Raw genomic sequence first — 13289 nt, forward strand, 5'->3', positions numbered from 1 at the left:
TGGCACTAGAAAATGGAAACAATACTTTGCATAAATTCTTCAAAATTGTCTTTATGCACTATTGAGCCTCACACTTATTAATACCCACAGCGCTATTGTTACACCCTGGAGTTAATAATTAGCTATTTTCAATGACAACAAGTTAATTAAAGCAATTTCTTGTTTAGATGTCTTCCGAGAAATTGAATCTAAAGTTTGTAAAGAGGTTTTAGACTCTAGTACTATACTTCTTGTTTTAAGTCTTACCATCTACAAAAAATAGAACTGAAAACAATAAAGCAGTATATAGTATGATACAATGACACTGCAGATATGCAGATAATGTATATATACTTATATATAATTATATTTAACTATAATTATATATATACTTATATTAGAGGTTGTAACCTCTGAGATCTATTTTGTTTTCATGTATGCTTTATACCTTATGCAACAGAACTGTTCATTTGAAAAATAATACAAATATAAATTGAATTTGAGAATTTTACAGGAGTGCAATGCCTACTTTCCAAATCAATGGCAGAACACTTGTCATAAAATATAAGAATATAAACCCCAAACACCTAACTACTTACTATGATGGAATCATGACTATTTTACACTTAACAATGCTTCAAGGAGTGCATTTCAAAACTTTACAGAGGGTGTAAGGCTGGGATGTAATGGGAGCCGATAATGGCAAAATGTTCGATATTTGCAGCTATAGCCACAAACATCGGCCATTTTAGCAGCCGCAAACAGGATTTTTTGGACGGTTTTGGCTCTAACGTAGAGAGCCTGATAGAAAGTCAGATCCAGATGTTTTGCCCATGTTAAGTATACAACTTGGCCGATGTAATGGAGTCGATATTGCAAGTCAGACACAAAACAGCTCTAAAACGCTCAAAGAATTTAGGAGTTTTCTCTGACGTCCTAGTGGATGCTGGGAACTCCGTAAGGACCATGGGAATGCTGGGAACTCCGTAAGGACCATGGGGAATAGCGGGCTCCGAAGGAGGCTGGGCACTCTAGAAAGATCTTAGACTACCTGGTGTGCACTGGCTCCTCCCACTATGACCCTCCTCTAAGCCTCAGTTAGATTTCGTGCCCGGCCGAGGTTGGATGCACACTAGGGGCTCTCCTGAGCTCTTAGAAAGTTATAGTCTTAGAATTTGTTATTTTCAGTGAGACCTGCTGGCAACAGGCTCACTGCAGCGAGGGACTAAGGGGAGAAGAAGCGAACTCGCCTGCTTGCAGCCGGATTGGGCTTCTTAGGCTACTGGACACCATTAGCTCCAGAGGGATCGACCGCAGGCCCAGCCTTGATGTTCGGTCCCGGAGACGCGCCGCCGTCCCCCTTACAGAGCCAGAAGCAAGAAGATGGTCCGGAAAATCGGCGGCATGAAGACATCCTGTCTTCACCAAGGTAGCGCACAGCACTGCAGCTGTGCGCCATTGCTCCTCATACACACTTCACACTCCGGTCACTGAGGGTGCAGGGCGCTGGGGGGGGCGCCCTGAGGCAGCAATAAAAACACCTTGGCTGGCTAAAATACCTCAATATATAGCCCCTGGGGCTATATATGAGGTAAATACCCCTGCCAGAATCCCATAAAAAGCGGGAGAATACGCCGCGAAAAAGGGGCGGAGCCTATCTCCTCAGCACACTGGCGCCATTTTTCCCTCACAGCTCGGCTGGAAGGAAGCTCCCTGGCTCTTCCCTGCAATTCTACAGTACAGTAAGAGGGAAAAGAGAGGGGGGGCATTAAAATTGGCACTGTATACAGTATATTATACAGGTTGAGTATCCCTTATCCAAAATGCTTGGGACCAGAGGTATTTTGGATATCGGATTTTTCCGTATTTTGGAATAATTGCATACCATAATGAGATATCATGGCAATGGGACCTAAATTTAAGCACAGAATGCATTTATGTTTTATATGCACCTTATACACACAGCCTGAAGGTAATTTTAGCAAATATTTTTTATAACTTTGTGCATTAAACAAAGTGTGTCTACATTCACACAATTCATTTATGTTTCATATACACCTTATATACACAGTCTGAAGGTCATTTAATACAATATTTTTAATAACTGTGTGTATTAAACAAAGTTTGTGTACATTGAGCCATCAGAAAACAAAAGTTTCACTATCTCAGTCTCGCTCAAAAAAGTCCGTATTTCGGAATATTCCGTATTTCGGATATTTGGATATGGGATACTCAACCTGTATTGAAAAGCAGCTATTAGGGACATAACTCAGTTAGTCCCTGTATATATATAGCGCTCTGGTGTGTGCTGGCATACTCTTACTCTGTCCCCCCAAAGGGCTTTTGTGGGTCCTGTCCTCTGTTTGAGCACTCCCTGTGTGTGTGGAGTGTGTCGGTACGGCTGTGTCGACATGTTTGAGGAGGATAATGATGTGGAGGGGGAGCAGATGCCTTTAGCAGGGATGTCACCCCCTGGGGGTCAGACACCTGAGTGGATGGTATTATGGCAGGAAATGAGTGCACGTATAGACTCCTTACATAAAAAATTTGACGACATGCCGACTGTGGGACAGCCGAGTCTTCAGCTCGTGCCTGTCCAGGTGTCTCAAAAGTCATCAGGGGCTCTGAAACGCCCGCTATCTCAGGTGGCACAAGTAGATGTCGACACGGATACTGACACCAGTGTCGACGACGATGAGTCAAATTTAATGCCCGTTAAGGCCATTCACTGCATGATTGAGGCAATGAAAGAGGTGTTAAATATTTCTGATTTACATCCAGGTACCACAAAAAAGGGTATTATGTTTGGGGAGAAAAAACTACCTGTAGTTTTTCCCCCGTCAGATGAATTAAATGAAGTGTGTGAAGAAGCGTGGGCTTCCCCTGATAAGAAATTGGTAATTCCTAAGAAGCTACTAATGGCGTTCCCTTTCCCGCCAGAGGATAGGTTACGTTGGGAAACACCCCCGAGGGTGGATAAAGCGCTCACATGTTTGTCTAAAAAGGTGGCACTACCGTCCCAGGATACGGCCGCCCTTAAGGAACCTGCTGATAGAAAGCAGGAGGCGATCCTGAAGTCTGTATATACACACTCAGGCATTATACTCAGACCAGCTATTGCGTCAGCATGGATGTGCAGTGCTGCCGCTGCGTGGTCAGATAAACTGTCAGAAAATATTGACACGTTAGACAGAGACACGATCCTGCTAACAATTGACCATATCAAAGACTCAGTCTTATACATGAGAGATGCACAGAGGGAAATCTGCCGGCTGGCATCTAAAGTAAGTGCATTATCCATCTCTGCTAGGAGATGCTTATGGACTCGCCAGTGGACTGGAGATGCAGATTCCAAAAGGCACATGGAAGTTTTGCCTTATAAGGGGGAGGAATTATTTGGGGATGGTCTCTCCGACCTTGTTTCCACAGCAACGTCTGGGAAGTCAGCATTTCTACCCCATGTCCCCTCACAGCCTAAGAAGGCGCCATTTTATCAGGTTCAGTCCTTTCGGTCCCAGAAAAACAAGCGGGGAAAAGGAGGGTCTTTTCTGTCAAGAGGCAGAGGCAGGGGAAAAAGGCTGCAGCAAACAGCAGGTTCCCAGGAACAAAAGTCCTCCCCCGCTTCCTCTTCCAAGTCCGCCGCATGACGGTGGGGCTTCACAGGCGGAGCCAGGTACGGTGGGGGCCCGCCTCAGGAATTTCAGCGATCAGTGGGCTCGCTCACAGGTGGATCCCTGGATCCTTCAAATAGTATCTCAGGGATACAGGCTGGAATTCGAGGCGACTCCACCCCGCCGTTTCCTAAAATCCGCCTTGCCGATTGCTCCCTCAGACAGGGAGGCGGTGCTAGCAGCGATTCACAAGCTGTATTCCCAGCAGGTGATAATCAAGGTACCCCTACTTCAACAAGGCCGGGGTTACTATTCCACACTATTTGTGGTGCCGAAACCGGACGGTTCGGTGAGACCCAATTTAAATTTGAAATCCTTGAACACATACATAAAATAATTCAAGTTCAAGATGGAATCGCTCAGGGCGGTTATTGCAAGCCTGGACGAGGGGGATTACATGGTATCCCTGGACATCAAGGATGCTTACCTGCATGTCCCCATTTACAATTCTCACCAGGAGTACCTCAGATTTGTGGTACAGGATTGCCATTACCAATTCCAGACGCTGCCGTTTGGACTCTCCACGGCACCGAGGGTATTTACCAAGGTTATGGCGGAAATGATGATACTCCTTCGAAAAAAGGGAGTTTTAATTATCCCATACTTGGACGATCTCCTAATAAAGGCACGATCCAAGGAACAGTTGTTAGTGGGAGTAGCACTATCTCAGGAAGTGCTGAGCCAGCACGGTTGGATTCTGAATATCCCAAAGTCACAGCTGGTCCCCACGACACGTCTAATGTTCCTGGGAATGATTCTGGACACGGCCCAGAAAAAAAGTGTTTCTCCCGGAGGAGAAAGCCAGGGAGTTGTCTTCTCTAGTCAGAGACCTCCTAAAACCAAAACAGGTATCGGTGCATCACTGCACGCGGGTCCTGGGAAAGATGGTAGCTTCTTACGAAGCAATTCCATTCGGCAGGTTCCATGCCAGAATTTTTCAGTGGGACCTATTGGACAAGTGGTCCGGATCGCATCTTCAGATGCATCGTTTAATAACCCTGTCTCCACGAACCAGGGTGTCTCTTCTGTGGTGGCTGCACAGTGCTCATCTTCTGGAGGGCCGCAGATTCGGCATACAGGACTGGGTCCTGGTGACCACGGATGCCAGCCTACGAGGCTGGGGGGCAGTCACAAAGGGAAGAAATTTCCAAGGACTATGGTCAAGTCAGGAGACTGCCCTTCACATAAATATTCTGGAACTAAGGGCCATTTACAATGCCCTAAGTCAAGCAAAATCCCTGCTCCTACACCAGCCGGTGCTGATCCAGTCAGACAACATCACGGCAGTCGCCCATGTGAATCGACAGGGCGGCACAAGAAGCAGGACGGCGATGGCAGAAGCCACAAAAATTCTCCGATGGGCGGAGAATCATGTACTAGCACTGTCAGCAGTGTTCATCCCGGGAGTGGACAACTGGGAAGCAGACTTTCTCAGCAGGCACGACCTCCAACCGGGAGAGTGGGGACTTCATCCAGAAGTCTTCCAAATGATTGTAAATCAATGGGGTCGTCCACAGGTGGACATGATGGCGTCCCGCCTAAACAAAAAACTAGAGAAGTATTGCGCCAGGTCAAGAGACCCTCAGGCGATAGCTGTGGACGCTCTAGTGACACCGTGGGTGTACCGGTCAGTTTATGTGTTCCCTCCTCTACCTCTCATACCAAAGGTATGGAGAATAATACGAAAGCGAGGAGTAAACACAATTCTCGTGGTTCCGGATTGGCCGAGAAGAGCGTGGTACCCGGAACTTCAAGAGATGATCTCAGAGGACCCGTGGTCTCTGCCGCTCAGACAGGACCTGCTGCAGCAGGGCCCCTGTCTGTTCCAAGACTTACCGCAGCTGCGTTTGACGGCATGGCGGTTGAACGCCGGATCCTGAAGGAAAAGGGCATTCCGGAGGAAGTCATTCCTACGCTTATTAAAGCCAGGAAAGATGTTACGGCAAAGCATTATCACCGCATATGGCGGAAATATGTTGCATGGTGCGAGGCCAAAAAGGCCCCAACAGAGGAATTTCAACTAGGTCGATTTCTGCATTTCCTGCAAGCAGGAGTGAATATGGGCCTAAAACTGGGCTCCATTAAGGTACAGATCTCGGCTCTGTCAATTTTCTTTCAAAAAGAACTAGCTTCAGTACCTGAAGTTCAGACATTTGTGAAAGGAGTGCTGCATATTCAGCCCCCATTTGTGCCTCCTGTGGCACCTTGGGATCTCAACGTGATGTTGAGTTTCTTAAAATCACATTGGTTTGAGCCACTAAAAACCGTGGATCTGAAATATCTCACGTGGAAAGTGGTCATGTTATTGGCCTTGGCTTCAGCCAGGCGAGTGTCAGAGTTGGCGGCTTTATCATGTAAAAGCCCTTATCTGATTTTCCATATGGATAGGGCAGAATTGAGGACTCGTCCCCAGTTTCTCCCTAAGGTGGTGTCAGCGTTTCACCTGAACCAGCCTATTGTGGTGCCTGCGGCTACTAAGGATTTGGAGGACTCCAAGTTGCTAGACGTTGTCAGGGCCCTGAAAATATATGTTTCCAGGACGGCTGGAGTCAGAAAATCTGACTCGCTGTTTATCCTGTATGCACCCAACAAGCTGGGTGCTCCTGCTTCTAAGCAGACTATTGCTCGTTGGATTTGTAGTACAATTCAGCTTGCACATACTGTGGCAGGCCTGCCACAGCCAAAATCTGTCAATGCCCATTCCACAAGGAAGGGGGGCTCATCTTGGGCGGCTGCCCGAGGGGTCTCGGCTTTACAACTTTGCCGAGCTGCTACTTGGTCAGGGGCAAACACTAGAGATGAGCGCCTGAAATTTTTCGGGTTTTGTGTTTTGGTTTTGGGTTCGGTTCCGCGGCCGTGTTTTGGGTTCGAACGCGTTTTGGCAAAACCTCACCAAATTTTTTTTGTCGGATTCGGGTGTGTTTTGGATTCGGGTGTTTTTTTCAAAAAACACTAAAAAACAGCTTAAATCATAGAATTTGGGGGTCATTTTGATCCCAAAGTATTATTAACCTCAAAAACCATAATTTACACTCATTTTCAGTCTATTCTGAATACCTCACACCTCACAATATTATTTTTAGTCCTAAAATTTGCACCGAGGTCGCTGTGTGAGTAAGATAAGCGACCCTAGTGGCCGACACAAACACCGGGCCCATCTAGGAGTGGCACTGCAGTGTCACGCAGGATGTCCCTTCCAAAAAACCCTCCCCAAACAGCACATGACGCAAAGAAAAAAGAGGCGCAATGAGGTAGCTGTGTGAGTAAGATTAGCGACCCTAGTGGCCGACACAAACACCGGGCCCATCTAGGAGTGGCACTGCAGTGTCACGCAGGATGTCCCTTCCAAAAAACCCTCCCCAAACAGCACATGACGCAAAGAAAAAAAGAGGCGCAATGAGGTAGCTGTGTGAGTAAGATTAGCGACCCTAGTGGCCGACACAAACACCGGGCCCATCTAGGAGTGGCACTGCAGTGTCACGCAGGATGTCCCTTCCAAAAAACCCTCCCCAAACAGCACATGACGCAAAGAAAAAAAGAGGCGCAATGAGGTAGCTGTGTGAGTAAGATTAGCGACCCTAGTGGCCGACACAAACACCGGGCCCATCTAGGAGTGGCACTGCAGTGTCACGCAGGATGTCCCTTCCAAAAAACCCTCCCCAAACAGCACATGACGCAAAGAAAAAAAGAGGCGCAATGAGGTAGCTGACTGTGTGAGTAAGATAAGCGACCCTAGTGGCCGACACAAACACCGGGCCCATCTAGGAGTGGCACTGCAGTGTCACGCAGGATGTCCCTTCCAAAAAACCCTCCCCAAACAGCACATGACGCAAAGAAAAAAGAGGCGCAATGAGGTAGCTGTGTGAGTAAGATTAGCGACCCTAGTGGCCGACACAAACACCGGGCCCATCTAGGAGTGGCACTGCAGTGTCACGCAGGATGGCCCTTCCAAAAAACCCTCCCCAAACAGCACATGACGCAAAGAAAAAAAGAGGCGCAATGAGGTAGCTGTGTGAGTAAGATTAGCGACCCTAGTGGCCGACACAAACACCGGGCCCATCTAGGAGTGGCACTGCAGTGTCACGCAGGATGTCCCTTCCAAAAAACCCTCCCCAAACAGCACATGACGCAAAGAAAAAAAGAGGCGCAATGAGGTAGCTGTGTGAGTAAGATTAGCGACCCTAGTGGCCGACACAAACACCGGGCCCATCTAGGAGTGGCACTGCAGTGTCACGCAGGATGTCCCTTCCAAAAAACCCTCCCCAAACAGCACATGACGCAAAGAAAAAAAGAGGCGCAATGAGGTAGCTGACTGTGTGAGTAAGATTAGCGACCCTAGTGGCCGACACAAACACCGGGCCCATTTAGGAGTGGCACTGCAGTGTCACGCAGGACGGCCCTTCCAAAAAACCCTCCCCAAACAGCACATGACGCAAAGAAAAAAAGAGGCGCAATGAGGTAGCTGTGTGAGTAAGATTAGCGACCCTAGTGGCCGACACAAACACCGGGCCCATCTAGGAGTGGCACTGCAGTGTCACGCAGGATGTCCCTTCCAAAAAACCCTCCCCAAACAGCACATGACGCAAAGAAAAAAAGAGGCGCAATGAGGTAGCTGTGTGAGTAAGATTAGCGACCCTAGTGGCCGACACAAACACCGGGCCCATCTAGGAGTGGCACTGCAGTGTCACGCAGGATGTCCCTTCCAAAAAACCCTCCCCAAACAGCACATGACGCAAAGAAAAAAAGAGGCGCAATGAGGTAGCTGACTGTGTGAGTAAGATTAGCGACCCTAGTGGCCGACACAAACACCGGGCCCATCTAGGAGTGGCACTGCAGTGTCACGCAGGATGTCCCTTCCAAAAAACCCTCCCCAAACAGCACATGACGCAAAGAAAAAAGAGGCGCAATGAGGTAGCTGTGTGAGTAAGATTAGCGACCCTAGTGGCCGACACAAACACCGGGCCCATCTAGGAGTGGCACTGCAGTGTCACGCAGGATGGCCCTTCCAAAAAACCCTCCCCAAACAGCACATGACGCAAAGAAAAAAAGAGGCGCAATGAGGTAGCTGTGTGAGTAAGATTAGCGACCCTAGTGGCCGACACAAACACCGGGCCCATCTAGGAGTGGCACTGCAGTGTCACGCAGGATGTCCCTTCCAAAAAACCCTCCCCAAACAGCACATGACGCAAAGAAAAAAAGAGGCGCAATGAGGTAGCTGTGTGAGTAAGATTAGCGACCCTAGTGGCCGACACAAACACCGGGCCCATCTAGGAGTGGCACTGCAGTGTCACGCAGGATGTCCCTTCCAAAAAACCCTCCCCAAACAGCACATGACGCAAAGAAAAAAAGAGGCGCAATGAGGTAGCTGACTGTGTGAGTAAGATTAGCGACCCTAGTGGCCGACACAAACACCGGGCCCATTTAGGAGTGGCACTGCAGTGTCACGCAGGACGGCCCTTCCAAAAAACCCTCCCCAAACAGCACATGACGCAAAGAAAAAAAGAGGCGCAATGAGGTAGCTGTGTGAGTAAGATTAGCGACCCTAGTGGCCGACACAAACACCGGGCCCATCTAGGAGTGGCACTGCAGTGTCACGCAGGATGTCCCTTCCAAAAAACCCTCCCCAAACAGCACATGACGCAAAGAAAAAAAGAGGCGCAATGAGGTAGCTGTGTGAGTAAGATTAGCGACCCTAGTGGCCGACACAAACACCGGGCCCATCTAGGAGTGGCACTGCAGTGTCACGCAGGATGTCCCTTCCAAAAAACCCTCCCCAAACAGCACATGACGCAAAGAAAAAAAGAGGCGCAATGAGGTAGCTGACTGTGTGAGTAAGATTAGCGACCCTAGTGGCCGACACAAACACCGGGCCCATTTAGGAGTGGCACTGCAGTGTCACGCAGGATGTCCCTTCCAAAAAACCCTCCCCAATCAGCACATGATGCAAAGAAAAAGGTTAGGTGGTATACAATTATGGACGGACTGCCTGCCGAGTGCAGACACAGAGGTAGCCACAGCCGTGAACTACCGTACTGTACTGTGTCTGCTGCTAATATAGACTGGTTGATAAAGAGATGTCGTAGTAGTATGTATGTATAAAGAAGAAAAAAAAACCACGGTTAGGTGGTATACAATTATGGACGGACTGCCTGCCGAGTGCAGACACAGAGGTAGCCACAGCCGTGAACTACCGTACTGTGTCTGCTGCGACTGGATGATAAATGATATAAAAAATATATATATATCACTACTGCAGCCGGACAGGTATATATTATATATTATATAATGACGGACCTGCTGGACACTGTCTGTCAGCAGAATGAGTTTTATTTTTATAGAATAAAAAAAACAACAACACACAAGTGAAGTCACACGACGAGTGTTTAACTTTTTCAGGCAATCACAATATAAGTATACTACTAACTATACTGGTGGTCAGTGTGGTCAGGTCACTGGTCAGTCACACTGGCAGTGGCACTCCTGCAGCAAAAGTGTGCACTGTTTAATTTTAATATAATATTATGTACTCCTGGCTCCTGCTATAACCTATAACTGGCACTTCAGTGCTCCCCAGTCTCCCCCACAATTATAAGCTGTGTGAGCTGAGCAGTCAGACAGATATATAATATATATAGATGATGCAGCACACTGGGCTGAGCCTGAGCAGTGCACACAGATATGGTATGTGACTGAGTCACTGTGTGTATCGCTTTTTTCAGGCAGAGAACGGATATATAAATAAACTGCACTGTCTGGTGGTCACTCACTATATAATATTATGTACTCCTGGCTCCTGCTATAACCTATAACTGGCACTGCAGTGCTCCCCAGTCTCCCCCACAATTATAAGCTGTGTGAGCTGAGCAGTCAGACAGATATATAATATATATAGATGATGCAGCACACTGGGCTGAGCCTGAGCAGTGCACACAGATATGGTATGTGACTGAGTCACTGTGTGTATCGCTTTTTTCAGGCAGAGAACGGATATATAAATAAACTGCACTGTCTGGTGGTCACTCACTATATAATATTATGTACTCCTGGCTCCTGCTATAACCTATAACTGGCACTGCAGTGCTCCCCAGTCTCCCCCACAATTATAAGCTGTGTGAGCTGAGCAGTCAGACAGATATATAATATATATAGATGATGCAGCACACTGGGCTGAGCCTGAGCAGTGCACACAGATATGGTATGTGACTGAGTCACTGTGTGTATCGCTTTTTTCAGGCAGAGAACGGATATATTAAATAAACTGCACTGTCTGGTGGTCACTCACTAGTAAACTCTCTGCACTCTCTACACTTCTACAGTACTCCTCCTAGTCCTAAGCTCCAGTAAATCTCTCTCTCTTATAATCTAAATGGAGAGGACGCCAGCCACGTCCTCTCACTATCAATCTCAATGCACGTGTGAAAATGGCCGCGACGCGCGGCTCCTTATATAGAATCCGAGTCTCGCGAGAATCCGACAGCGTCATGATGACGTTCGGGCGCGCTCGGGTTAACCGAGCAAGGCGGGAGGATCCGAGTCTGCTCGGACCCGTGAAAAAAACCATGAAGTTCGGGCGGGTTCGGATTCAGAGAAACCGAACCCGCTCATCTCTAGCAAACACCTTTGCAAAATTCTATAAATTTGATACCCTGGCTGAGGAGGACCTGGAGTTCTCTCATTCGGTGCTGCAGAGTCATCCGCACTCTCCCGCCCGTTTGGGAGCTTTGGTATAATCCCCATGGTCCTTACGGAGTTCCCAGCATCCACTAGGACGTCAGAGAAAATAAGAATTTACTCACCGGTAATTCTATTTCTCGTAGTCCGTAGTGGATGCTGGGCGCCCATCCCAAGTGCGGTTTATCTGCAATACTTGTACATAGTTATTGTTAACTAAATCGGGTTATTGTTGAGCCATCTGTTGAGAGGCTCTATTGTTTCATACTGTTAACTGTGTTTCATATCACGAGTTGTACGGTGTGATTGGTGTGGCTGGTATGAGTCTTACCCGGGATTCAAAATCCTTCCTTATTGTGTACGCTCGTCCGGGCACAGTACCTAACTGAGGCTTGGAGGAGGGTCATAGTGGGAGGAGCCAGTGCACACCAGGTAGTCTAAGATCTTTCTAGAGTGCCCAGCCTCCTTCGGAGCCCGCTATTCCCCATGGTCCTTACGGAGTTCCCAGCATCCCCATGGTCCTTACGGAGTTCCCAGCATCCACTACGGACTACGAGAAATAGAATTACCGGTGAGTAAATTCTTATTTTTAGCTTAGTTGGTTATGAAAATGTTGGAAATCAAATATTAAGTGCACTTTTCAAGCACATTTGCACAAAATATACACTGTACTGTACAATACATCTTGACACAAAAAAAAGACTTATCTGATCAGTAAAAATGCTCCACATACTGTACATGTCATTTTTACATTGTTTTTCCTGGGAAATGTGTATTAGAGGAATATAAAAGTACAATGTCGCACAAGCAGATCTAGCTCAATCCAATGATGTGCATCATGGCTATATTCTGTGTCTAATTTCAAGTGTATCTGCACAAAATGTTATGTTACAGTGTTTTTCTGAAACACACTCATAATTTAGGATGACGATACAGTCGCAGTTATATACAGAATATAGCTATGCTGCATATCATTGTATTCAGCCTGGTCTGCTTGTGCGACTTATTACATTTATATGCCTCTAACACACATTTCCCATGGAAAAAAACATTAAAATTACATATACAGTACATGGAGTTTTTGGAAATTACACACAGAATATAGCCATGTCGCATATCATTGGATTCCTCTGGATCTGCTTGTGCGACTTAGTACACCCATTTGTGGCCAAGACACATTTTCAGAGGTTATATGTGCAAACAGATTAAACTTGTGTCTATTTGGCCTGACTGCAGCAAAGATGTAGGAGGACACATTTATATATGTATGTGTAAAAGGACAACATATTAAGCCATTAGCTAAACGTACTCACTAAATTATGTTTTTACATGTACTAAAAAACATAATTGCCTTCATTTTTTAAAACACAAACACATTTTTTGAAAACACACTTTACTTAAGCCACCAATATCAACAGAATATTGTTGAAAGAAAACAAAGAAGGGGGAAAAACAAAATTCTTTGGGAGGAGGAATACCACTGACCTCTCCATGCCCCCCCTTCCCCGCAGCACTATGCCTTGTGGGGGTGACTGGTGTTCCGGAGTGGAGGGAGCTTCTCATTGTTGTACTTGCTTCTTCACGGCCTGCTCTTTGAGCCGCCAGTGTTATGAGCCACGGCAGTGGCTCATTCCTGTTTTGCATTTTGGTTATGTATTTTATGTTACGGTTCTCTTGTTGGCCGCCGGTGGTGAGTCTGTGTAATTGCAGCCTGTTTCCATGTGTTTAGCCTCACCTGTCTGTTAATTGCACCTGTCAGTTTGGATTCGTGCAGCAGCGCAGCTGCACGACATAATTAATTAGGATCCCTGCTGTGATTGGAAGAAATCCTTGTTATATTCTGTCTCAGTGCATTACACAGATGCCGGTGATAGCTTCTGGTTAGCTGCTTCCTGCCTTGAAGCATTCTTGTCCAGGAGTCCTGTGGCTTTGCCTATGTCTGATCCAGTATCCTGCCTTGAAGCATTC

The sequence above is a fragment of the Pseudophryne corroboree genome, chromosome 1 (genome assembly GCF_028390025.1).
Source record: "Pseudophryne corroboree isolate aPseCor3 chromosome 1, aPseCor3.hap2, whole genome shotgun sequence".
Lineage (NCBI taxonomy): Eukaryota > Metazoa > Chordata > Amphibia > Anura > Myobatrachidae > Pseudophryne > Pseudophryne corroboree.